At 47.5% G+C, this 27,639-nt stretch overlaps 1 protein-coding gene across 1 annotated transcript in view; it reads right to left on the bottom strand.

Moving 5' to 3' along the window:
* Nucleotides 1-25,942, bottom strand: part of LOXL2 (lysyl oxidase like 2) — a 113,071-nt gene extending 87,129 nt beyond the window's left edge. Inside the window, exon 1 of the mRNA XM_042243127.2 lies at nucleotides 25,745-25,942. The gene's annotated coding sequence lies outside the window, so the exon portion shown is untranslated. The remainder of the gene's footprint in view (nucleotides 1-25,744) is intronic.
* Between the last annotated feature and the right edge of the window lie 1,697 nt (nucleotides 25,943-27,639).

Raw genomic sequence — 27,639 nt, 5'->3', positions numbered from 1 at the left:
TCCCACACAAGAGCTACAGAGGCTTACAGCTTGTCTATTCATATCTCAAAAAGAAATGGAAAAAATCTGTGGTCTGCAATTTTTTTTAAGAAATTGTAATCTTTGGATTTGCCTATCTATAAACTTGTCCACCCATATTCACAGAGTCTCCAATCTGTGGAAATGGCCAGGGTTCAACTCCTAATTCTTCCTTTGAAAAGTGCTCCTGAACTTGTTGCTTCTTTTTTGGGGCCTTCTCCTACTCCCTACTCTGGGGGATTGTGAAAAATTAGACCCAGATGCTTCTCTTTTCTTTTAAAAATAGCTTTAATTTTTTCTTTCTTTTTTTTTTTTTACTTCTTTATTGCGAAAGTTATACAAGCTGGTAATAAAAATCTGGAGAAGGCAAACAAGTAAAAAGTGGAAAAGAATTTGCACTGGAGAGAATTATTATCAACACGGTTGTGTCCACCCCTTCCAGCCTTTTTTCTGTACATCTATGTGCTGTGTGTGCTCAGTTGCTGACTTGTGTCCAACTCTTTGCAACCCCATGGACTGTAGACCCCAGGCTCCTCTGTCCATGGGATTTTCCAGTCAAGAATACTGGAGTGGGTTGCCATTTCCTTCTCCATCTGCAAATATATATTTCCTCTTAAAACTTCGAAGAATTTTCTACATACTGCTTTGTAAACTGCTTTTCACATTTACCAGTCTACTGCAAATATTATGCCTCACTGACTTTTACAAGATTTACAATGCCTTTTACATTCAGTATTATGGATGTGCCATAAGAGTGAATAATCTTCCCAGTAAATATTTTACTGCTATTCATATCATTAAAAGCAATATCCTTGTAGCTAAAACTTCCCACAATCTTGGGATAAATCCCTAAAAGCAAAATTGCTAGGTCAAAGTGCTGGTAAAAGGGGAACTCTTCTGCAAAATATTAACTGCCTCCAGAAAGACTGCTAGGGTACACTCAGCCTGCAGTAGGCAGGTTTCCCCACAATCTCAAAATTCCAGCTATGACCATGCTTTCAAAACTTTCTCCATCTGATAAGCAGGGAGGAAAAAGGTATTCTGTTTTAACCAGCATTTCTTTTACTAGTGAGCCTGACCTTTTTTTCTTCAGGTTTTATTGTCCACTTGTATTTCTTTTTTTTTTCCTGGAAATTATCTCGACATGTCTTTTTAAAATTCCCTTTTCTGTTGCATGTCTTTTCCTTACTACTTTGCAAAATTCATTTTTCACGTTGGTATCCATCCAACCCACAGGAGGAAAACACTGCCAAAGTCCAAAGAAGAGCTTGGGAGGATGGAGAGCAAAATGCCCCAAGGCTACTGCCGCAGCCCTCCCTCTGCCCTGTGGTGGGCTCCATTCTGCCATCCTCTGCAGACCAGAGGCCTTACCTGCTGCTCCCAGGTGCCATTTTCCGTTCTTTACCTGAACTGGGGTTTAGCCCCTTCTTGGGGGAGTCCCCAGCTACTGGGGGTGAGGGTGGCCTGTAAGGGAATCTGTTCAGGGTGGTCCCCCTGCTTGTGGTCCCGGCTGCAGTGTGAGTCCAGTGACAAGGTTGTTGGCAGGCTGATGACCCAGTTTAGAACCGGGACCCACCGGGCGTCCCCAGGTGCGGGGATGGGAACTGGAGTCTCAAAGCAGACAAGTGGCCAGGGCTAGTAGCCCTTCGTCCTCCAGCCTCTGCGCTCTGCACCCCTAGCGCCTGGGGCCCCTGGGGCCAGGGAGTCCACGAGTCCAGGCACACGTGACCCCATGGGGGCATTTCAGGTGACCAGGGTCCCGAGCGGAGACCAGTTCAGGGGAGGAGGGTGGTTCCATACCTGGCCTGGGAACTAAGATCCCACATGCCCTGGAGGCAACTAAGACCACCCACCTCTACTACTGAGCCCCTGACCCACAACTAGACAGAAGGCTGGGTACCCCAGCAAAGATCCCCTGAACTGCCACTAAAACCCAATAGCAGCTGAATAAATAAATATTTTTTAAAAAAGTGAAGTGGATGGAGGGGGTTCCTGACTCTCTCATCTTCCATTGTGTGGGTCCTCTTACCTCTCGGCAACCCTTCCTTCTGGTATTTATTGGCACCATTGGTTCCCAGGGAAGAGGATGTTGGGCATCTTGGAATCAGAACATAAGGGTCTGAATTCTGACTTTATCACTTACAGGCTCAACAGATTTGGGGGTACTTTTGGAGCCTTGATTTTCTCTTTTGATCTTGGAAACAGCCTTCCTTTCAGGTGTGTGTGATGATTAAATGAGATAACATGTGGAAATCCCTAGCACAGAGCATAGCTTCATTTACATGCAGTTTCTTTTCCTGCCTGCCTGCCATCTCTGAACACCTGAGCCTTGTACTCAGTAGGCACTCAAATATTAATGAATGAATAAATATAAATTTCTATTTAAATCATCATGCCTTATAAAAACTGCCTTTTCCTTCTGACCTAACTGCATAGGAAAGCAAATTGATAAATCCATTCCTTATGAATTTATTGAATTAAGACATTTAACACATTAAGGAATTAATTAGTGATTTTTCTATGAATAGGGAACTTTTACGTTTTAATAAGAAACTCCTAGATGTGAATTTTATGGGTTTTCCTTCTGTTTTTTGTTTGTTTGATTTTTGGCCCCACTATGTGGCATGTGGGTTTTAGTTCCCCGACTGAGCACTGAACCCACACCCACCACATTGGAAACAAAAGTCTTAACCACTGGACTGCTGGGGAAGTCCCTATGAATTTTAATAGCTAAATTTTTCATATTGTGTAATGTTGGAAATAAGGGCAATAGGGTTATTCATGAGTAGGTGGACCTTCCCCATGCCCTTCAAATCTGCTGACGTGGGTGCCTCTGAAATGCTTTTTGTGTGGGAAAGGGGGTAGACAGACACTGGGGTAATTTATGGGAAGTGAAGATCCCCTGGGCTCATAACATCTTATCCCAGCATATAGTCAAGACTTGTGTCTAGTTGAGAGTCATGGGTTACAAAATTGGATAGAAGAGGCAGAGTGAAGCATGATCTCACCACAACCCAACACAGATGATTTTCAGGGAAATGAATCATCTTGAGACACACCGGTTTGGCCCCAAAAGGATGAGCCTGTAAACCTGTGCTGGACACTGAGGCCCTAAGGGCCCATGAATGCAGGAGGCAGTGAGCACTGCTGCTGCTTGGAGGGGAGAACGACAGGCCGACCCTCAGGGAGCAGGGATTCCTCAAGTCCCACTTCCTCTGAGAAGCCTGATCTGGTGACTTCTGCCCTCTCTCCTCCCCTCCAACAACGCCCACAGCTGTGCTCAGAGGCTACGGGGTCTGGGCGTCTCCTCCTCCTGCAAGAGTACCAGGCAGCCCCAGCTCGCTCCACTGTCTCCTGAAGCCATTTCCAAATAGACACTGGCCACAGTGGGGCAGAAGGGAGGCTTTCGGAGCAATTCAAGAGGCTCCATCTTTTAGCAGGACAGTATCTGACACAGTGTTGAGAGGCAAATGTGCTTGACCTTTGGAGGGGAAGTCTGGGCCTTTTGGACATTTGCAGACGTTTGGACTGATGGAAGTCACACTTCCCCTCTTCACACCTGTCCTATCAGTCAGAAATTCTGATTTCACTCAAGAAATAAAAAAGCTGCGTGGAGATGTTAGGTAGGTAGAACAGGGAAAAGGAGTCCAAAATGGCTGTGGTTACTGAAAAGGAAGGGAAAAGCCCGCGAAAATGAAACAAAAGAAGGTCCGAGGACCGGAGTGAGGACCTCAGGTAAAACAGACAACACTCCTGGCTGGCCCAGTTTACATAGGACAGGCCCAGGGAGAGATAAACATATAAGTAGAGGAGCCAGAGCCAGCTCTCTCTCCCCCACGCGCGCTGGGGCGCTCTTCTCCTCGTGTCTTTAGATCGACGTGCCCTCACACCTCGAAGATGGATTTTCCTGCTGTCTTCTAAATAAAATAGAGCTGTAACACTGAGCTGTAGCACTGATTTGTCTAAGAGCTATAACATGGTCCATTCGAGACCTGAGAGATATAACAAGGTCTATCCAAGACCTGAGAGCTGTGACACGCCGAGGGGCTTTAATGTCCATCACTCCAAATCTTTGTTGTGACGAGACAAAGAATCGAGGAACATACACTCGCGTGACAGAGATGTATCTGATACCACAGTTCAGAGAGCTTTTAGACAATAGAAAAGTCTATTCTCAGCTTCACCTATGAACACCTCCAAGGTCATCAACAGCCCAAGAATCTACGCCAGTGAGGTTGCATCACCATCCATGATAGAAACTCTAGGAATAGCTTCTACCCTGAATGCAAGCCAACTGCATCAGCAGAACATTTCTGTAGCTGATTCACACGTACCAAACAAGGCCCAGATTTCACCAACTCTCTCCAGGTATGCAGAGGAAAATTTCACAAGAGGAAGATCCACCTTGCAGAGCCTCCTGTTGAAACCTCATCTGAGTAAAGTCCAGGAACTGCTGCAGCAGATGGACTTAATTCTTCACACTTAATTCTTTGGCTGAGGAGGTGTCATCGTCAGGGGGTCAGGGCAAGATGCCCAGGATTCCCTGGTGGTACAGTTGATAAGAATCCACCTGCCAACGCAGGGAACACGGTCCTAGAAAATTTCACTTGCCGCAGGGCAACTAAGCCCCAGCACCACAACTACTGAGCCAGCGCTCCAGAACCCATGAGCCATAACTGTTGAGCCTGTGCTCCGCAACAAGAGAAGCCACCTCAATGAGAAGCCTGCGTACCACAGGGAAGTGTAGCCCCTACTCACCGCAATTAGACACAGCCTTTGCAAAGCAATGAAGACACAGGACAACCAAAAATAAAAATAAATTAAAAATTTTTTTAAAGGCAAGGTGCCCAAGGACCTCAGTACTTGACTAACATGAATAAGAGCCAGCCAGAAATTGACTGTGACCGTGCCTTATCAGAAAGTAGTAAGTTATCTCTCCCTGGGTTGTTGGCTAAGTAGTTGAGGACATTCTTCCATTCAATTCAATCCATTTAAGGATACAAGTTCACACAGTTGATACTTTAAGCATTGCAGACAAGAAGCCCTATAGCCCCCAGGGGGTGTCTGGGAGAGATGGGGAAAGAATTCCTTGACAGACCCAGGACTTTAAATCCCAGACATTCCTGATAAACATCAGCCGGAATCAGCTCACCTTCCCCAAGAGCCTAGAGCACCCCCTGCATGCAGCCACCCCTTCAGGCAGCCTGCATATTCATCCTCTGTGGAGAATGGGGTGCTCATAACAGCACCTCCGTATCGCCGCTAAGCAGCACAGCCCAGTGGTGTAGAGCCACACAGAACTGGGTTCAAATCCCTCTTCTATCACACGTTAGCTCTGAGACCTCAGGCACACTCAGATTTTCTAAGTCTCAAAATTTCATCTATAAAATGGAAATGATATGCATGTGTGTGATCAGTCACTGAGTCATGTCTGACTCTATGCAACCCCACGGACTGTAGCCCAGCAAGCTCTCCTGTCCATGGGATTCTCCAGGAAGAATACTGGAGTGGATTGCCATTTCCTACCGCAGGGGACCTTCCTGAACTAGGAATGGGACCCACATCTCCTACATCACCTGTATTGGCAGGTGGATTCTTTACCACTATGCCTCCTGGGAAGCCACAGAAACAATACATACTTAAAAGCAACTTTTTGAAGGAAAAAAACAAGCAATATTGTCATTTCAGGCCTCTCACAAAAGACAAAGATCATGTTTCTTAAGTTTCTGACCCATGGTAGGTGGTCCCCCAAAATCAGGTAAAATATTTTGGTTCAAACAGGTATTGCCTGATAGATTTTTTTTAACCTTTTTTTTTTTTTTACATTTATTTGGCTGCATCAGGTTTTCGTTGCATCATCAGGGATCTTTGTTGTGGCACACGGACTCTCTAGTTGTGACACACAGGCTCCAGAGTGTGTGGGTTTAGTTGCTCCAAGGCAAGCGGGATCTTAGTTTCCCAGACAGGGATTGAACCTGGATCCCAGGTCCCCTGCATTGCAAGGTGGATTCTTAGCCACTGGACCACGAGGGAAGATCACTTCCTGCTAGAGCTGACTCAAGTTGTTCAAGTGCTAACTACAGTTTTGGTTGATGCTAAATGCTTTCCCCTGGTCAGTAAAAATTAACCTGCAATGCAAGAGCCTGCCTGCAATGTGGGAGACCACTTGCAATGTAGGAGACCTGGGTTTGATCCCTGGGTTGGGAAGATCCCCTGGAGGAGGAAATGGCAACCTACTCCAGTATTCTTGCCTGGGAAATCCCATGGACAGAGGAGCCCGGCCAGCTAGTTCACGGGGTCACAAAAAGTCGGACACGACTTGGGGACTAAACCACCACCACCAAACTGTATAATGTAAGTGGTTGTATTTAATTTTGTGCTTCAGATTTCCCCAAGTGTTATTAATATTTAGGAACCCTCAAGGATGAGCTTAGGTAGTTCCTCCTGGATTCAGCTCTTGCAAGAAAATACTTGAAAACTAGAGACAGACATTTTTCCAAAGAATACACAATATTAGAGAAAAGCTTAGGTACCAAAACAAAAGGTCTGTTCACATATGCTGTGTAAACTATGTAGGTGCTAAATTGTGCCAAATTCCATGGGAATGGCGTCGTCAATGCCTACAAACAAGACTGTCAAACAGGCCTGAAGTCAATCAATGCTTCCTGGTCTTGCTGGAAGTTGGGGCTCAGGATGTGGTCAGAGGGAGAGAAAAAAGTTCTAAGCCTGGATCTTGCTGAGATTTCTCAGTTCATTGTGAACAGTGCTCCTTCAATTGATTCACATCATCTCTTGGAGTCTAAAACATGTATCACCCCTGGAACTTTCCAGTACATTCTAGAAATGCTGATTTTTATATTTTATTGAAGCTTAGTGAATTTACAATGTTGTGTTAACTTCTGCTGTACAGAAAAGTGACTCAGTTATATACACATTCTTTCAAATATTCTTTTCCATTATGGTTTATCCCACATATTGAACATAGTTCCCTGCGCTGTACAGTAGGACTTTCTTGTTTATCCATTCTATTGTGACAGTTTGTATCAGCTGACCTCAAACTCCCACTTCATGACTCCTCCATATCCCCCTCCATTGGCAACTGAAAGTCTAGAAACACTGATTTCTATGATTCCAGGCATGGCACTGTACTGATAATGGATGACTATTTGAAAGTATTATACTTAATTTGGACCCAAAGGGGCTTCAAGAAGAAAAGGAGATGTAAAACTGGAATTTCCAGGGTCCTTTTCTTAGGCTGTTCTTTTGATAGCTGAATTTTTCCACTTAGGAAAGAACATCAAAGGCATACTCAAAAAACAAAAACAAAAAAAACCTCTGAGTCTCAAGATTTCCTTGGGACTACTCAAATATGTGTTTCTTTTCCCCTAAAAGCAATCCTGTCTGAATGACATCATCATCTACCTGAGAAAAGGCATTCTATAGTGTAGAACTAGCGGCAGCAATAGTATTTTCTGAAAAGCTGAGTCACTTTGGACTTCCCCAATGCAGTCTTAAATGATACAGCAGACCTCAGCCTCTCACCACTGACACCCGACTGTCAAAAGATACCCAATATAACCAGCTATTTCCTAGTCTATAACAAAGACATGTGGGCCTTCCCTGGTGTACAGTAGTAAAGAATCCACCTGCCAGTGAAGGAGATGTGAGTTTGATCCCTGGGTTAGCAAGATTCCCTGGAGTAGGAAATGACAACCCACTCCAGTATTCTTGACTAGAGAGTCCCATGGACGGAGGAGCCTGGTGGACTACAGTCCATGGGGTCGCAAATTTAGTGACTACACAACAAAACAAAGATATGCATAAATAAGGAAGGGAAACACACTGTAAAACTTCTACACATGGGATTTCCCTGACTGTCCAGTGGTTAAGACTCTGAGGTTCCCCTGCATGGGGTGTGGGTTCCATCTCTGGTCAGAGAACTAAGATCCCACACTCTGCACAGTGTGGCCAAACAAGAAAACATCATTATACACTATTTGTGGATAGTGCATTTAGCAAAAAAAAGGACTGTTCTTAACAAACTGATCTTCTTAACTCCTTCTACCTACCAACATGACCATCTGGGGCCAGAACCTTCTACAACTGGCCTCCCTTGGGCTCCAGCTTTGCGTGATGGGCCTCAGCTTCTCTGAGAGCCATGGTAGGTAAATGACTCCTTGCTCCCAGTACTTGCTCTGCATCTTGTGTTCTGGGCCCCCAGTAATGGGCCCACTGTCCCCATTGGGAAGCACTGCATCAGCAAGCATGGGGCTCCCCAGTTGGAAGCAGTGGCCCTTGATGCAAAGGCCACTTGCCTAGTGTCTCTGAACAATAGAGCAAGGAGCTCAGCTGTTTTTTTTCACCCAGACATAATTCTCTGCTTGATGTCTCTGCCAGACGTCGGCACTCAGATCTGGGGTCAGAGGTGGGGTGAGGGCTGTCTCCTCCATCAGACCCTCCCCCTGACACCCACCAGGAGATTCCTGCTCTAGCAGCAGAAGTGATGAATGGTCCTCTTTCATGGCCCAGAGCGCACCGGAGAGGCTACCCCAGCTGTGGTCGCTTGCTGCTCCTGGCCCCACACGGAACACATTCCTCTCTGGAGGAGGGCTGTCTTGGGTGGACAGTGAGCGATCAGAGAATGAGGGAAGCGGGCGGGGACAAGGGGGCCCTTTTGAACCACCTCAGACAAGAATGCAGACTCTGACACCAGGCTTGGCCAGGGCTGGTCCATCTGGCTCCTGGCTAAAGAGTCCACCTCCATCCTGTCTATTTCTGGCCACAGGGTGGGAATGTTCAGGGCCCAGTGAAATGGCCAGAAGGTAGGCATCCAGAGCTGAGTTTCTGTCCACTTTCAGAAAGAGGCCTTTGTCTGGCATAATTTGTTGTGACCGATTGGGGTGCCCCACAGTCCATCTCCGGCCCTGGGTGGAATCTCATTCTGACCAGGCTGCTTCCTGGGGGGGATGAAGGTACAATTTCAAACACTTTAAAATGAACCACTGGAGACTGTCAGATGGAATCAGAAAAGGAAAGCCAAATATATAGTGTCTGTAAGAGACACATCTTTTAATTAATTTATTTATTTTGGGCTGTGCTGGGTCTTCATGGCTGGCTTTCTTTAGTTGCAGCAAGTGGGCTTTTCCTTGCAGTGGCTTCTTTTGTTGCAGAGCACAGGCTCTAGAGTACTGGCTTAGTAGTTCTGGCACACAGGCTTAGTTGCCCTGAGGTATATGGGATCTTCCTGGACCAGGGGTCGAACCCATGTCCCCTGCATTGGCAGACAGATTCTTAACCACTGGACTACCAGGGAAGCCCTAAGAGACACATCTTATCTCTACAGATTGTAGCCCATAAAGAAGGGGCAGTTGCTGTTGTTCAGTCGCTCAGTTGTGTCTGACTCTTTGCGACTCCATGGACTGCAGCATGCCAGACTTCCCTGTCTTTTACCATCTCCTGGAGTTTGCTCAAATTTGTCCATTGAGTTGGTGATGCCATTCAAACACTCGTCCTCTGTCATCCCCTTCTCCTCCCGCCTTCAATGTGTCCCATCATCAGGGTCTTTTCTAATGAGTTGGTTCTTCCCATTAGGTGGCCAAAGTATCAGGTCTTCAGCTTCAGCATCAGTCCTTCTAATGAATATTAAGGACTGATTTCCTTTAGAATGGACTGATTGGATCTCCTTGCAGTCCAAGGGACTCTCAAGAGTCTTCTCCAACACCACAGTCCAAAAGCATCAATTCTTTGGCACTCAGCCTTGTCTATGGTCCAACCCTCACATCCATACATAACTACTGGAAAAAACCATAGCTTTGACTAGATGGACCTTTGCTGGCAAAGTAATGTCTCTGCATTTCAATATGCTGTCTAGGTCTGTCATAGCTTTACTTAGAAGGAGCAAGCATCTTTTAATTTCATGGCTGCAGTCACCATCTGCAGTGATTTTTGAGCCCAAGAAAATAAAGTCTGTCACTATTTCCATTGTTTCCCTCCCCCTACAAAGGGGCAAAGGAGATCCAAAATCAGTGCTGCTGCTTGAAGGCAGAGGAAGCGGGGTAAGGCGGGGATGACCATCACATTCAAGTTAGCCACCCCCCATCAGCCCCTAAAAAAATGGAGATATGATTTGACTGCTGTTGCTGCTGCTACGTCACTTCAATCGTGTCCGACCCTGTGCAACCCCATAGATGGCAGCCTACCAGGCTCCTCCATCCTCATAATTCTCCAGGCAAGAATAGTGGAGTGGGTTGCCATTTCCTCCTCCAATGTATGCAAGCATGCTAAGTTGTTTCAGTCATGTCCGACTCTGTGCGACCCTATGCACAGCAGCCCACCAGTCTCCTCTGTCCACAGGATTCTCTAGGCAAGAATGCTGGAGTGGGCTGCCATTTGACTACAGGGTAATTTTTTTCTTTTTCCCATGTGTGTTCAGTCATGTCCTACTCTTTGTGACCGCATGGACTGTAGCCCGCCAGGCTCACCTGTCCATGGGATTCTCCAGGCAAAAATACTGGAAGGGGTTGCCATTTCCTTTTCCAGGGGATCTTCCCAACTCAGAGATCGAACCCACATTTCTGGTTTTTCCTGCATTGGCAGGTGGATTCTTTACCATTAGCACCACCTGGGAAGCCCACTGTATAACATATAGTGATGCAAAGAGCACGGTGCTGGCACCTGAGAGTCATCCCAGATTCACATCTGGCTTCTGCAAACCCCTGAGGGGTTTCAGTGGGTTCCATAAGAAGTATCAAGTGCCCAGGACAGTCAGTGACTGGCTCAGAGCCAGTGCTAAATGAGTGGTCACTATTACAGTTACAAAATCAGCGACAACCTGGAAAAATTCTAGGAGGGCCGTCACTTCACCCGTCGACCACTCTTTTTTCTATTTCTGTTTTTGGTCACACCATGAGGCTTGGGCTTGCAGGCTGTTAGTTCCCCAACCAGGGATCAAACCCAGACCAGGGAATTCCCACCCTCTGAACACTCTTAACACAGCACTTGGGTAATAGGTTTTAACCATCTTCCCACCTCCCCCCGACTTCCAACACAGACACACTCTCAGACACCCTTTCTCAGAGCTAACAGTTAAGTAGCCAAAGTGGTCTGAATTTCCGTGCCACTTTGAAGGAGGTATTAAGATCCATAAAAGGTAGGCAAGAGAGAACAGAGGTCAGGCCAGGATAGGGTGCAAATTTGGCAAGTAATCCAATCACTGCAAATAAGTCTTTTTTCCAGGGGAGGAAGCGTAGTGGGGGATGGGGCAACTGCATGCAAATCTCTGGAGAACTAGTCTGGGCACAGACACTATGGTAAAGAGGGGCTTGGACAGCTGCGAGTAAGAAGAGCCCACTGGGGTGAGGGGTAGGTGAGTAGGGGGAGTCCTGGCATGGAGGGAGTGTACACACCAGCTTTTCTTTAAATCTTTTTTTTTTTTGGCCACACCGAACAGCTTGTGGGATTTTAGTTCCCCAACCAAGGATGGAACTCAGGCCCCCAGCAGAGGAAGCACAGAGTTCTAACCACTGTACCACCAGGGAAGTCCTCAAACTAGTTTTTCTAAGAGATGGACCCTCAAAATGGCTAAGGAGGGACTTCTCTGGTGGTCTGGTGGTTAAGAATCTACCTGCTAATGCAGGGGATTTGAGTTCGATCCTTGCTCCAGGAAGATTCGGACACACTGCAGAGCAAGTAAGGCCATGAGCCACAACTGCTGGACCCTAGTGCCCTAGAGCTGTGCTCTGCAACAAGAGAAGCCACTGCGAGGAGAAGCCCGCACACCAGAACTAGAGTAGCCCCCACTTGCCACAACTAGAGAAGGCCCTCACACACCAATGAAGACTCAGTGCAGTCAAAAGCAAATAATTTTTTAAAAACAGCTAAGGAGCTCAGGTCTTAAGTGACATACTCCCCAAGCCCATGCCTTGGAGGGCTTCCCAGATGGCGCTAGTACTAAAGAACCCACCTGCCAATGCAGAAGACATAAGAGATGCAGGTTCGATCCCTGGGTCGGGAAGATCCCCTGGAGGAGGACATGGCCACCCACTCCAGTATTCTTGCTTGGAGAAGCCCATGGACAGAGAAGCCTGATGGGCTACAGTCCATGGGGTTGCACAGAGTCGGATACAAGTGAAGCTAAGTAGCTTCACACGCGTGCCTCACACGTGCATGCTTCAGGGAGTGACAGTCACAGCAGGACTCAACTGTGGCTTTAAACACCTTCTGTGTCTCCAGAAGCTTCCAGGTCAAGCTCCCTTCCAAGCAATGCAACCTGATCCAACAGTCACTTCGTCACGCCTGAGTCCCTTAGATGAGAAATAGACCCCAGGGCCCAGGGAAGGAAGGAACAGCTGGTATAGAGGCCAGGGCCACATCTCTGGCCTGTCTAGAAACGTCTGGTGGCTCAGGGGAGGGCACACGAGTGCTGTCCTCAAGTTTGTCAAGAGCCCATGATCTGGGATCCTCCTGTCCATAGAAACACTGGCTCCCTTCCAGAAGTCCAGTGAGTAATAGCAGCAGGTACCAACTGCCACCTCACCAAAACCGGCCAGGCTCAGCTCACAGCGCCAGCTGGCACTGTGTCAAGAAACTGACATCCACAGAGTATTTACGCAGAGAGTTACAAGTTCTTGCTCTTACTGAGGGAGGCTGACTTTCTCAGCTACTTTTAGAACTGATCAATTTCTAATGTCAGTGCATCAGAAGACACTATCAAGGGGACTTCCCTGGTGGTCCAGTTAAGAATTTACCTGCCAGTCCCTTGTCTGCGAACTGAGATTCCATAGGCCGTGGGGCAACTACGCCCCGTGCCACAGCTGCTGAAGCCCACGCACCCTGTGCTCTGCAACAAGAGAAGCCGCTGCAACGCGAAGCCTGTGCGCCACAACTAGAGAGTAGCCATGCTCGACGCAACTAGAAGAAACCCACACGCGGCACAGAGGAGTCTGTATGCCACAACAAGGACCCAGCGCAGCCATAAATAAATCAAGAATATTTTTTTAAAAAGACGCTATCATGATGCTTCATGAACCAGAGCAGCAGCAATGGGGGTAGAATAAAGGGTGTGCGTGTGTGCTGAGTCACATCTCTTTGTAACCCTATGGACCATAGCCCTCTAGTCTCCTCTGTCCATGGGATTCTCCAGACAAGAATACTGTATTGGTTTGCTGTGCCCTCCTCCAGGGGATCTTCCCGAGCCAGGGATCAAACCTGCATCTTTTATGTCCCCTGCATTGGCAGGCAGGTTCTTTACCACTAGTGACACCTGGGAAGGCCACAAAAAAGGGGGTACTAATTGATTATCTGTTTCCCTCCTAAGACTGTGAACCCCTTGGAGGGTAGATACATCCCCAGGTCCTCTGTGTCCAGCACAGAATAAATACTGAGTAAATGTGATGTGAATTGAGAAAAAGAAATAACAACAAAGTGAAAAGAAAATCCACAAATAGGACAAAATATTTGTAAATCATGTATCTGAGAAAGATCTAGTATCCAGGATATATAAACTCCTAAAATTCAATAACAAAAAGACAAGCAATCTGATTTAAAAATGGACCCAGGACTTGACTAGGCATTTCCCTGAAGAGACATACAAGTAACTGACAAGCACATGGAAAGATGCTCAATATCATTAGTCATTAGGGGAATGCAAACAAAAACCACAATGAAGTACCACTTCACACCCACTAGGATGGCTATAATTTTTTTTAAGTGGAGAAAAGTAGGTGTTGGTGAAGATGTGGAGAAACCGGCAGCCTCATTGCTGTACAGATATAAAATGGTGCAGCCACTGTGGAAAAGAGATTGACAATTCCTCAGAAAGTTTAACAAAGTATTACCATATGACCCAGCATTTCCACTCCTACTTATATACCCAAGAGGACTGAAAACAGATGTTAACACAGAAATTTGCACACAAATATTTAAAACAGTGCTGTTCATTATCACCAAAAGGTAGAAACAACCCAAATGTCCATCAACAGTAAATGGATAAACAAAATAAGGGTGTATGCTCACAGTGGAATATTATTATTGGGTCAGAAAAAGGAACAAAGTATGGATGCATGCCATCACATGAATGAAACTTCAAAACATCACATGAACTAAAGGAAGCTAGACAATACCATATATTACATGAATCCTTGAAGTGAAATATCCAGAATTGGTAATAGAGAGACAGAAAATAGATTAGTGGCTATTCAGGGGTGGGTGTAAGGGGATGGGAGGAACAGGATATGGCTAATACATACAGTTTTCTCTTTGTGATGGTTGCGTATATCTGTGAATATGCCAAGCTCCACTGACTTGAACACTTTAAATGGGTGAACTTTATAGCATGTGAATTGCATCTCAATTAAACTCTTTAAGAAAGAATCTACGTAACTGACATGTCAGTTTAGTAATATCTATCTACTAAGCATCTGTTACCTGGCAGGCATTGTATTAGACACCGAGATTCAAAGATGAATCTTGATGTGGGTTCTGATTTCAAGGAGTTCACAGTATATTTAGAGAAGCAAGCACAGAAATAGAACTGAAAAGACAGTGATTACAGTTGGAGATGAGGAACGGGCAAAGAGTTCAACAGTTGACATCCAGGCAGGTTTTGAAGGGAAGAGGTAGTTTTTGACAGGTTGATGGTGGGGAAGGGAGATCATTCCAGGCAGGTGTGAAATAACACAGGGGGTTCTGACAGCCGTGTGGGGTTCAGAATTGCAAGATGAAAAGTGGAAGGGCTGGGATAGTGGGTAGGGTGAGGGGAGGTAGAAGAGGTGAGCTTGGAGGAACAAGCAGAGGACCATGAGGAAACTTGAATGTCATACTAACAAGCTGAGTTTTCCTTTTGGGGATCAGAAGCCAACAAAATGTAAGCAGGAGGGTGAGGGAGGGTGGATCTGTGATTAAAAGCAGAGTCAGCAAACAACAGCGTGTGGGCCAAATCTGTGACGTTTTTGGAAATAAAAGTCTTGGAACACAGCCATGCTCTCATTTCTTGTTTATATGGCTGCTTTCCCATGAAAACAGCCAAGTTGACCAGTTGCGACAAAGATCGAATGGACCTGTTAAGTCTGAAAAATTTGGTATCTGACTCTTAGAGAAAAAGTTTACCCACCTCTGCTCTAGAAAGATCAGTGTGCCTATTGCATAAAGAATGACTTCCCACGGGTTAAGAGCAAGGGAAAGGAGGCCAGCTGGGAAACTAGCAACTCTCCAGGCAAAGAAGCAGCCAGGGGTTTCCCAGGTAGAGCTAGTGGTAAAGAGCCCCCCTGCCAATGCAGGAGACCTAAGAGATGAGGGTTCGATCCCTGGATGGGGAAGGTCCCCTAGAGGAGAGCATGGCAACCCACTCGAACATTCTTGCCAAAGAATCCCATGGACAGAGGAGCCTGGCGGGCTATGGTCCATAGGGCCGCAGAGTCAGACACAACCGAAGTGACTTAGTATGCGCGCACAGGGTACCATCAGAATGCAACATTATGATGATGGGGTAACAGATTATACAGGGGGTTGATAGTGGGGTGGGAGGTGGGTGTGGCTTTGAGAGCCTGGAGAACATCAATTTGAGAATATTAACAGTGCCACTGGAAAGGATTAGAGACCTCATGGGGTTCACTGATGTCCAATTTTTTTTTTTCTTTTTAAATCATTAAAATGGTCCCTAAACCTCAAGGTTAGCAGAGTGCTCTCAGACAGTGCATCTGAATTCAAGGCAGCTCAAAAGTTTGCTTTTTAAAATTATTCTTACAATTTGGTTACAGGCATGCTAGAGCAATTCCAGATCACCTGACAGGTAATCTTACCCTCTTTGTGAGATGCAACAAGCCCAAACTCCACACATTCTCTGGCTCTGCTCTGAGGCTGCTGTTGGCATGAGGTGGGCACCATGGAGTCAGCTGCCAGGATTCAGAATATCATTCTTGACTGATGACTTATTTTTAAATGCACAGGTCAAATATCATGTCTTACTCATATTTGTCTCTTACAGAGACTGGCAGAGTCTCTGGCAACTAGGATGTCACTCCTAAATCATTTTAGTTAATAACAGAGGGGACCAGAGACTTCCCTGGTGGTCCAGGGGTAAGGAATCTGTCTTCCAACACAGGGGATGAGGATTCGATGCCTGGTCAAGGAACTAAGATCCCATGTCCTCGGGGCAACAAAGCTTGAGTGCCCCAACTAGAGAAGCCTGTGCCCTGCAGTGAAGATCTAGCACAGCCAAAAATGTAGAAAGAAATCAGGAGGGGACCAGGTGGGAATGGAAGGAGGAAGGCAGGCAGGAATTTTTCCCTTGAGAATTTTTCACTCAAGGCTTAAAACTCATGGTCTAACAGAAGGTGATAAAAAAGCAGGAGTTCTCAGTCATGTCCAACTCTTTGTGATCCCATGGACTGTAGCCCACAAGTTCCTCTGTCCGTGGGATTCTCCAGGCAAGAAGTGTGTTGCCAGCTCCTTCTCCAGGGGATCATCACGACCCAGGAATTGAGACTGGGTCTGCCACATTGCTGGAGAAGAAACTGGCAACCCACTCCAGTATTTTTGCTGGAGAATCCAATGGACAGAGGAGCCTGGTGGGCTACAGTCCCATGGGGTCGCCAAGAGTCGGACTGAGCAACTAACCACAGCACACTGCCACATTGCAGGCAGATTCTTTACTGTGTGAGCCACCAGAGAAGTCCCAAAAGAATACTGGAGCGTTGCCATTCCTTTCTTTAAGGGATCTTCCCACCCCAGGGATCGAACCCAGCTCTCTTGCATTGCAGGCAGACTCTTTACTGTCGGAGTCACCAGGGAAGCCCCAGGAGTTTTCCAGGTGAATGCAAACCCCCTTGGCCCAGGGAGAGCCTGGAAGAATGATGTTTACTGGTGATGCCCTAATACAGCTGTAACTGCAAACCCCAAATATGTTGTATCATCTTCTGCAGACATTTAAAGGAAAGAAGTTGCTTAAATCTCACAACTAATCTTGCTGCCTCTCAGATTATAAACTGTGTTTTCAAACTTCTCTTCTTAACAGTCTCATGGTAGACAAAATGAGGTGCAGTGGAAGCAGCGACACACAGACATGAAATGTATTGATTTCTCCTACTTTATCTTTAAATCCATACACTCTGGGTAATGTCCTATTCTTGATCTAGGTGGTCATTACAAGGGTATGTTCATCTTGTAAAATTCATCCACGACAGGTATTTGTACACCTACATTCATAGCAGCATGCATGTATTAGCATGCATGCATGTACTGCTTCAGTTGGGTCCAACTTTTGGTGTCCCCAAGGACTGTAGCCTACCAGGCTTCTCTGTCCATAGGATTCTTCAGGCAAGAATACTGGAGTGGGTTGCCATGCCTTCCTCCAGGGGATCTTCCTGACCCAGGGATTGAACCCACATCTCTTACGTCTCCTCCATTGGCAGGCAGGTTCTTTACCATTAGCACACCTGGGAAACCCCTGTAGCAGCATATTCCCAATAACCAAAAATGGAAGCCACCCAAGTGGACACGTGAATGGATAAACCCAATATAGCATATACACACAATGGAATTTCATTTAGTCTTAACAAGGAAGGAAATTCAGGCACATGTCACAACACAGATAAAAGTTGAAGACAATATGTTAAGTAAGGGGACCACTATCCCAACCCCCTCACCCCTGCTCTCCCAGCAACAGAGCAGGAGATGAGTAGTGGAGAAGCAAGCAAAGCTTCATCTGTATTTATAGCCACTCGCCACTGCTCACGTTACCACTTGAGCTCCGCCTCCTGTCAGATCAGTGGTGCCATTAGATTCTCATAGAAGCCTGCATCCTACTGTGAACTGAGCATGTGACGGATCTAGGCTAAATGCTCCTTATGAGAATCTAATGTCTGATGATCTGAGGTGGAGCTGAAGTGGTGATGCTAGCGCTGCTGGGGAGTGGTTGCCACCATCTCCCATCACCCTCAGATAGGACCAGCCGGTTGCAGGAAAACTAGCTCAGAGCTCCCACTGATTCCACATTATGGTGAGTTGTATAATTATTTCATTATGTATCACAAGGTAATAATAATGAAATAAATTGCCCAATAAATGTAATGTGCTTAGTGTAATGTGCTTGAGTCATCCCCAAACCATCCCTCTCCTCCACTGGACCATGGGAAAATTGGTCTTCCATGAAACTGGTCCCTTGTGCCAAAAAGGTTGGGGACCACAGCTGTGTTAAGTGAAATAAGTGAGTCACAAAAAGACAAATAGTGTATGATTCCATTTATATGAGGTATTTAGAGTAATTAATTAATTAATCCAATGGACATGAGTTTGCACAAACTCCAAGAGATAGTGAAGGACAGAGGAGCCTGGCATGCTGCAGTCCACGGAGTCGCAAAGTGTTGGACAAGACATAGGGAACAACAACAACAAAGAGTAATTAAAATCATAGAGACAGAAAGTAGGATGGTGCTTGCCAGGGTGATGAGAGAAGAGGGGAGTCGGTGTTTAATGCATACCGACTTTCATTTTTGGAAGATGAAAAAAATTCTGGAACAGATGGTGGTGATGGTTGTACAACAATGTGAATGCATGCAATACCACTGAACGGTACACTTAAAAATGGTTACAGTGGTGAGTTTTATGTTATGTATATTTTACCAGAATAAAAATGAAAACGAATGCTCATCCATTTGTATACTTCGGCTTGGTGCCATTTCACTTACGTTCACTATTCTTCTGGAAGAGGTACTTTTAAAAGGTATTTTACTCAAATTTATATTTGTGTTTGTTTCAGAAGAGCTTTATATTTAGAGAAACATCTTTCTCACTAGGTCGTGAGTCATGCAGGCATCTGGAAAGCTGTGCTGTGTTTATCCCAGGACATGCATGTCCAGGGACAGGGCTGGGGATGGGGGAAGCTCATGGATCCAAGTTCAAGAAGACAGTATAAAGAAACTGTCTGAGCAAAAGTAAGCTGTTTGCAAGTCATCAACAGAAGTTAACTTCTCATAAAGCTGCTGCTGCTACTAAGTCGCTTCAGTCGCGTCCGACTCTGTGTGACCCCATAGACGGCAGCCCACCCGGTTCCCCTGTCCCTGGGATTCTCCAGGCAAGAACACGGGAGTGCTTTGCCATTTCCTTCTCCAAAGGAGGAAAGTGAAAAGTGAAAGTGAAGTTGCTCAGTCGTGTCCAACTTTTAGCGACCCCATGGACTGCAGCCTGCCAGGCTCCTCCATCCATGGGATTCTCCAGGCAAGAAGACTGGAGTGGGGTGCCATTGCCTTCTCCGTCTCATAAAGCACAAGCTTTATAGGAAAGCAGCAGTATTTTCTCAGAAGATGCTCTCAGCATTGTGTTGGCAATGCATCAAGGAAGACATCTGGGAACCACTGACGTGGGTCAGCCCCAGGCCAGCTGCGTCTGCTCGTCTGACAGATCCCAACAGAAAAAACTAAAAAGAAATGTATCATCACTCGTGTATGATATTATAACGTCATGGTGGTTTAGTTGCTAAGTCATGTCCAACTCTTCCACTCCACGGACTCCATGGGTTCCACTCCAGAGCCCACCAGGTTCCTCTGTCCATGGGATTTCCCAGGCAAGAATACTTGAGTGGGTTGCCATTTCCTTCATCAGAGGATTTTCCCAACCTGGGGATTGAACCGGGTCTCCTGCATTGCAGGTGCATTCTTTACTGATGGAGTCCCCAGGGAAGCTGTTATAATGTAATATTAAAGGTATTTCAAGCGAATGGATCAAAAAGCCTTGGGCCAGGAGAACTTATTAACTGTGATCCTAATTACATCCTCACCTCTGCTGAGTTCATTCTCACTCTCTACCCTTATTTGCTGTACACACTTATCTGGGTATATTGTTTTTGTCAAGGAAAGTGGTAGTTTTTAAAACTCTGGACAGACTTTTTTTGTTAAACAGACTTCATTCATGTTATTTTTCTCACATAAATCTATGTGGTGGCTACAGCTGGAGTCTGGGTCCTCCGCAAGGAACCTCTGGTATGTTAATGCATTAATATACAAAGCATGAGTGCCAAGTTGCTTTAGTCACGTCCAACTCTTTGTGACCCTATGGACTCTAGCTGACCAGGCTCCTCTGTCCATGGGATACTCCAGGTCAGAATAATAGAATGTATTGCCATTACCTTCTCCAGGGGATATTCCCAACCCAGGGATCGAATCTGTGTCTCTTATATCTCCAGCACTGACAAGCTGGCTCTTTATCACTAGCGCCACTTGGGAAGCCCTAATATATACAATAGAGGTGTATTCATAGGTGTGTTTCCTGCCTTACTTCACTCTTCGACACAGGTTCTAGGTTCATTCAGCTCACTAGAACTAACAGACTTTTTATGGATAAAAAGTTCCTTTTTAAAGGAAATTTTCACTCCTTTTTACGGGTATGTAAGCTTCCCTGGTGGCTCAGACGGTAAAGCATCTGCCTGCAAAGCAGGAGACCCGGGTTCGATTCCTGGGTCGGGAAGATCCCTTGGAGAAGGAAATGGCAATCCACTCCAGCACTCTTGCCCAGAAAATCCCATGGACAGAGGAGCCTGATAGGCTACAGTCTATGGGGTCACAAAGAGTCAGACACTACTGAGCAACTTCACTTCACTTCATATTCCATTGAGTATATGTACCACTTCTTTATCCATTCATCTCAGACAGACATCATATCCAAACTGTCACCATCATGCTTTATCACCCTGGAACAAGAACCCGTTCTGAAAGGCTGGTTCTGATGCCTAAAGATGTCTCTGATACAGGTGGCAGGGGAAGACTGGCCAGCACACCTGGCTGGACATCCTGTGCTCCCTGCCCATCACATGCATCTCCTGCAAAAGGACAGCTGGAATGACCGGGATGAGACGATCTGAAGACTCACTTTGACTGAGACAGGGCAGAGACTTAGAAGGTAAGTAGTGCATTGTTGCGGATCTGTGACTCTGGGTATCCACGTGGCTCTCCCTTTGCTGGCTCATGATGGTTAGTCCTGATGGCTCTCTGGGTCTGGAGCAGGACAGGCTGCAGCTACTTCATCCAAGGCCTCAGGACCCCCGGGGTCCAGATGGACCTGTGTGACACTCCTAGGCAGACTGATCATAATCCCCTTCTCCAAGAGGGAGATGAACGATAGTCATTGCAAACGGTCCTAAACTCAAGCAGCCCCAGGAGAGGACACCTGTACCTCCTAAAGCTCCCAAAACTGCAAAAGGAAGAAAGCTACAGCAGCTGCTGACAAGGAATCACCTAGAAATCTTACTGTCCCAACAGAGACAGTCTGTTAGCTGACAGGGAAGAGAATTCATAGCTGCCAGAAGACAGCATGGTTAAAAGGTAATGCTCTGTCCCTTTGGAGCTCTTATGTTGAATAACAGGACTGGAGCAACCAGTTTCTCGGTCCCTAATGGGCTGTTTTGTGGAAGGTCTATTCATTCGATGTCTATTTCAGGGCAAAGAATATGACAGCAGAAAATCGAGGCATCAAGAAATAAGAGATCCCATTTTCCCACACAGCCAGCCAAGGAGGGAGAATTACAACTCACGAATCTCATTAATAAGATGTAAACATGACTTCCCCGTTACCCCTTTCCAAAGCAAATAAACACAAGTAGTGAAAATGCTAAAAGTACAAAGTTCTGGTGTCCTCTAGCCTCATCAGACAATGGCAGAATAAACAAAGTTGTCCATAAATGAAGGACTTCAGAGGGGAGCCTCTTTGTTGCCATAGAAGTTAGCCATCTCCAGCTAAAGACGCCAGCAGCCAAAATAATTGGGCAATGATCAGTGAGAGGTAATTGTTCTCAGTGAAATTTCTTCGTGGGCTGTTTATCTCTTCCAGGAATTGCAGCTCCAGTCATTTCACTCATCCTGCTTTCGGAACTAGGAGCCTGAGAAGGGGAAGGATGATGGCTCTTAATTCAGAGGGGGCCACCCTGAGTTCTCCAGAGGTGAGTTGCTTTCCCATAAGCTGGAAAATAAGCCCAGGCTTCCTGACTTTGCCGTTGATTTATCTCTAGCACCAAATGGCCAAATACTAAATGTTTACACTGGGATTTCTGATACCAGGTGAATAGAAAGTGATAAGCCCAGGATAAAGCAAGAGCCAGGATAAATGAGTCAGAGAACAGCTGATATTGCATGAGCAGCACAGAGAAGCAGAACCACCGCTGCCCAGGAAGGAGGACGCTGGGTCAGGTCTTGGCTCTGCCAGTTACCAACTGTGCCATCGGGACAGCTTATCTGTTGACCAGCTCACTCAACTGTAAAATGAATTCAACAAAACCCACCTCATTCTTTAGTGGGAAGTTGTGGGAATCAAATAACACAGGGGGTAGAAAAGTGGTTTGAAAGGAAGAATACACAATTTGAACATAAATCATAGAAATCAACAGAACATAGATCAACTGTAAAAAGACATTTGGGTGGAAATTAGGGGGAAAACTGAACATGGACTGGGTATTCAGTTCAGTTCAGTCGCTCAGTCATGTCCGACTCTTTGCGACCCCATGAATCGCAGCACGCCAGGCCTCCCTGTCCATCACCATCTCCCAGAGTTCACTCAGACTCACATCCATCGAGTCAGTGATGCCATCCAGCCATCTCATCCTCTGTTGTCCCCTTCTCCTCCTGCCCCCAATCCCTCCCAGCATCACAGTCTTTTCCAATGAGTCAACTCTTCACATGAGGTGGCCAAAGTACTGGAGTTTCAGCTTTAGCATCATTCCTTCCAAAGAAATCCCAGGGCTGATCTCCTTCAGAATGGACTGGTTGGATGTCCTTGCAGTCCAAGGGACTCTCAAGAGTCTTCTCCAACACCACAGTTTAAAAGCATCGATTCTTCGGTGCTCAGCCTTCTTCACAGTCCAACTCTCACATCCATACACGACCACTGGAAAAACCATAACCTTGACTAGACTAGATGGACTGGGTATTAGATGATATCAATGAATTATTCTTACCTATCTTGGTTATTTAATATTTTTAGAGGTCACACTGAAATGCACAGGGATGACAGGATTTTATGTCTGAGATTTGCTTTAAAACACTTCCACTATGGACTTCCCTGGTGGTCCAGTAGCTAAGACTCCATGCTCCCAAAGTAGGGGGCCTAGGTTCGGTCCCTGGTCAGGGAATTAGATCCTACATCCCTCATTTATGCATTCAGGAGTACGTGTTAAGTTGCTTCAGTCATGTCTATTTGTGACCCCATGGACTGTAGCCTGCCAGGCTCCTCTGTCCATGGGATTCTCCAGGCGAGAATACTGGAGTGGATTGCTATGCTCTCCACAAGGGGATCTTCCTGACCCAGGAACTGACCCATGTCTTTTACATCATCTGCACTGGCAGGCAGGTTCTTTACCACTAGGGCCACTTGAGAAGCTCTAATTAAGAGCTTCTACGTTGCAACTAAGACCTGGCACAGCCAAATAAATAAAAATAAATCTTTAAAAAAAACTTCTGTGAAATAGAAATTGGAAAGGGATAGACAAATATGCATGGCAAAATGTGGATAACAGTCGAAGCTGAGTGAGAAGTATATGGGGGCCCTTTCCCTATTATTGTCTATATTTGGAATTTTTCAGAATAAAAACATGATTTTTAAATAAACAGTGTAGAATGTTCTAGGATACTAGACAGCTTCACTAATGGTCACCTCCCAAAGCACAGAAAATCTGTCTCATGTACAAGGCCCTTGTACAGTGGTCATACAGCTGTCAGAGGGAAAACCTTAGGAAAAGGCCAGGAGAGGCCAAGTGGAGAGGCCAGCAGTACAGGAGACATATGAAAACATCTCCACAGAGTTTCCCATCTGCCATGCAACAAGATGTCAGCCGACTGTAACGACAAGGGGATGCTTCCTCTTCAGACCTAAGTTTCCTATTCAACTCTGCCACTTAACGACTAAACGGCCTTGGACCAAATCACTTTTTTAATACAAAAATCAGAGACAGAAAAATGCTGGTGCGCATGTGCACACATGCACCATGGGATTCACCAGGCAAGAGTACTGGAGTGGGTTGCCATGCCCTCCTCCAGGGGATCTTCCCAACAGAGGGATCAAGCTCACTTCTCCTGCCACTCCTGCATTGCAGGAAAATGCTTTACCGCTGAGCCACCGGGGAAGCCCAATTTACTATGGATTTGATGGCTAGTCTAGAGATGGATTCTAGGCACCAGGAAGGGGAACAGAACAAAAGACAGAGGGAAAGGAACAACTTAGCTAAGGAAGAGTCCAGGGGGTCCGTCGTTCATCTGGAAACTGACCGGGGAAGTGAGCACTTCATCTCCGTCCTAAGCCCCAGTCCTGACCATTAAGTACATAATGCACCATAAATAACTAATTCTACCAAGGGTGACAAATGGTCTTTTAGGGTCCCGGACAGACCGGCTAGCGTGAGGTAGGCCAGGAGCCTGGAGTGGGAATTTTGGATTCAAGTCTCCACACCCACTAACCCAGTGTGTAGCCTTGAGCTTCAGCACTTTTCTCTTGCACAGAAAAGAATCCACTGGACCGATTTGAAGATCTCCGCAGTTCCAAGATTTCAGTGGACGAAATTAACGTGGGGAGTGTTTCTGAATCTCATTCTTACCTCTCTTCTCACGCGGACTTGAGGCTTCCTAGCCTGGAGAAGTTCAGCGCCCTCCCGGGTGGTGTTCAACCGCCTCCCCTCACCCCACCCCCGCTGTGTTTCGGTGGTCTTTCCTGGGACGGGTGAGAGATGACTAGGAGGAAGGAATTCCTCCGTTTTTTCCAATCATTTCTATCCCGGCGCTGATTTACAGCGACTGCTCTTGCAGGCAGCTACTCCACAGCGCTCCAGATGAGGGTTTGGCGGGTCGGGTCCGGAGAGGTGGGGTGGGGGGGGGGGGGCGGGGGGACGAGGAGCTGGGGGAGTAGAGGGAAGGAAGTGTCCAAAGCGCCTGCGTAAAAGTTGCGGGCACTGAAGAGGGATGGAGTTTCAGCATAAAACCAGAATTAGCCCCAAGGCGATCCTGCGTGTACCATCCATGGGTTCGTCTGTGCTGGCGCTTTTCGCTCCCGAGCCTCCGTGTGATAACGGCGGGAGGGGTTTCCTGGTACCCAGACGCGCCAGGAATGGCTACCTGGGGCGCGGAGCGGTCCTCTCTGCCCAGGGGACTCAGCGCGCACTCCAGAGCTCAGCCTAGCCTTTCTGGCAGGCTGATGAGAAAACCAATTCCAGGCATTCGACGCTAGGGCTCTCAGGCTGCGCCCTAGCCCCCGACCTTCGCACACCCGCATCCCAACCCAGTGTGCTCCACATACCCAAAGCCACAGCTCAGGGGACGCCCCAGTGCGCCCCCAGTCCCTCGAGCGCTCCACATCCTCAAAAGCCAGAATTCCAGGCACCAGCGCAGCCCTCAGTGTCGTGGCCCTACGCTGCGCGCTCCTAGGCACCTAGCCCGCACCGGGTCTCGACTGGCTCTGTCCTGCCTGGTTGCAGGCGCCCCTGGCGAGCCACGGACCTAGCGGCCAGCTCCCGGGGGCGCGCCTGCTGCGTGGGCTAACCGGGTTCAGGCGAGGTGGGACTGGGTGGGTCCCGTTAGCCTGCAAGTCCTCGCATCTCCGAGCAACAAGCTTTCTCTCTGTGTGCCCCCCTCGTAGGTCTCGGGTGCTCCACGCACTGCTGAGAGGCGGCCCGTGGGGAGCGGATCCTGAAGACCCCACCCAGACCTCCGCTTTCCCGCGAACCGCCCCGGGGAGGGGGAGGCTCAGGCAGCGCGCTTACTTGGCAGAAGTGGTGCGCACTGCTCGGCTGGGCCAGGCTCTCCACTGGTGGCTCCTCTCTGTGCCCGTCGCCGCGGAGCCCCTTTCCCGAGCAGATGGGGCCGAGCCGACGACTTCTCCGGTGGTTGAAGAAAGCGAACTCCCAAGTTTAGGAAGCCGTGGGCTGGAGTGGCTCCTGAACCCTTTTCCCGGTACTTTTAACCAGCGTCGGACGGCAAATCCCTCCCCGGACCCACCCCCTTCCCTGAAGGCGGCCACCGCAGCAGGCCCGGCCTCCGGCCCCTTTTGTTGTAATTCGAGAGCGACCGCTCCCGGGGCCAGAGGGGCTGTGCCGAGGAGGCTGCGCGCCAACGGGGCAGCCCTTCCTAGACTATTCTCGCCCAGGTTTCCGGAGCCTAAGAAGCTGGGGAGCGGGCTTTTCCTCTGGGAGATTCCCCTACACTCCCCACTCCCGCCCCCGCCCCCACGCAGAACTCCTGGAATTTAACCCTTCGGTGTCTTTATCCGTCCCCAGTAGAGTCCGCGCCGAATCCCTCCCCGTATGCAGAGAGCCTAGTGCTGCCTGGTACCTAATAGATGCTCAATGAAAACTGATGATTGAAAGAGTTCAGAAACATTCATCTGCCTCTCCTGGGGTTTTCCTGATGGGCAAAGCAGTTTCTGGAGGTGACTACGCACAGCCCCCTTCCGGCAGATCGCCTCTCTCCTCTGAGAATCCCTTCCCTCTTTTGTAAATTAAAGGCTTTGGATTCAGTTATCTTTAAGGTCTTCCCACAGTGCAGGGCCGGGTTTAGCAATGCGATCAGGAGCCTGAACCCGACGCAGCTAAGGATGTCTACGGCGCAGAAGGACATTCCTTGCCTGGCTCGGAGGCTCACTCTGAAGACAAAGGGAGGGGGTTATGTGGGCTGAGGGAGCCCTGAGGAGATTCCCCGGGGCTTCCTATGCAAGAGCCAGGTTTGGCCGGGGCAGGAGGTAGCTGCTGGAAAACAAGGTACCCAGTCTGTGGGCCTTTGGCGGTGGGGAGAAACCCAAAACAGGGATTTACGTTAAGGATGGGGCTCCTCTTCTTGGTTCTTCCTCTGTTCCCTATTCACACTCCTCTGCCTCCCCAGTAAACGCTAAGCTTCACCCAGGGTAGGTGGGGACTCCCAGTCTCAGCCTCCAGCTCAGACTTGTCTCCTCATCCCTGGTTTGTAAGCCCGTTGTTCTCTAGGACATTCCGTCTGCCACAGCTAACCTGTTGTTTGATTGCTCAGTCCCGTCCAACTCTTTGCGACCCCATGGACTGCAGCATGCCAGGCTTCCCTGTCCTTCCCCATCTCCTGGAGTTTGCTCAAACTCATGTCCATTGAGTTGGTGATGTCATGCAAGCACCTCATCCTCTGTTGCCCCCTTCTCCTCTTGCCCTCAATCTTTCCCAGCATCAGAGTCTTTTCCAATGAGTCGGCTCTTTGCATCAGGTGGCCAGAGTATTGGAGCTTCAGCTTTAGTATCAGTCCCATGAACATTCAGGGTTGATTTCCTTTAGGACTGACTGGTTTGATCTCACTGCTGCCCAAGAGATTCTCAAGAATCTTCTCCAGCACCACAATTCGAAAGCATCAGTTCTTCAGCTCTCAGCCTTCTTTCTGGTCCAACTACCACATCCGTACATGAAAAACCATACACTGGGAAAACCATAGCTTTGACTGTATGTACGTAGCAAGCCCCAAGCTTAGCACCCTGACTCACAGCCCACCCCAAGTCCTGTGAGCTCTTCTCACAGTTCTCCTCCTCACCCTGAACAATGAAGCAATCCTCAGGTCTGGTGGATGGTACAGGAAAGGGTCAGGAGGGAGGTGGGTGTATTTCTAAAAAGGCAGCATGAGGGATCCCTGGGATGTAGGAAACGTT

The sequence above is a fragment of the Ovis aries genome, chromosome 2 (assembly GCF_016772045.2).
Source record: "Ovis aries strain OAR_USU_Benz2616 breed Rambouillet chromosome 2, ARS-UI_Ramb_v3.0, whole genome shotgun sequence".
NCBI classification, from domain to species: domain Eukaryota; kingdom Metazoa; phylum Chordata; class Mammalia; order Artiodactyla; family Bovidae; genus Ovis; species Ovis aries.
Note: the sequence above shows the minus strand (reverse complement) of the source record. Positions and strands in the feature narration are given on the sequence as shown.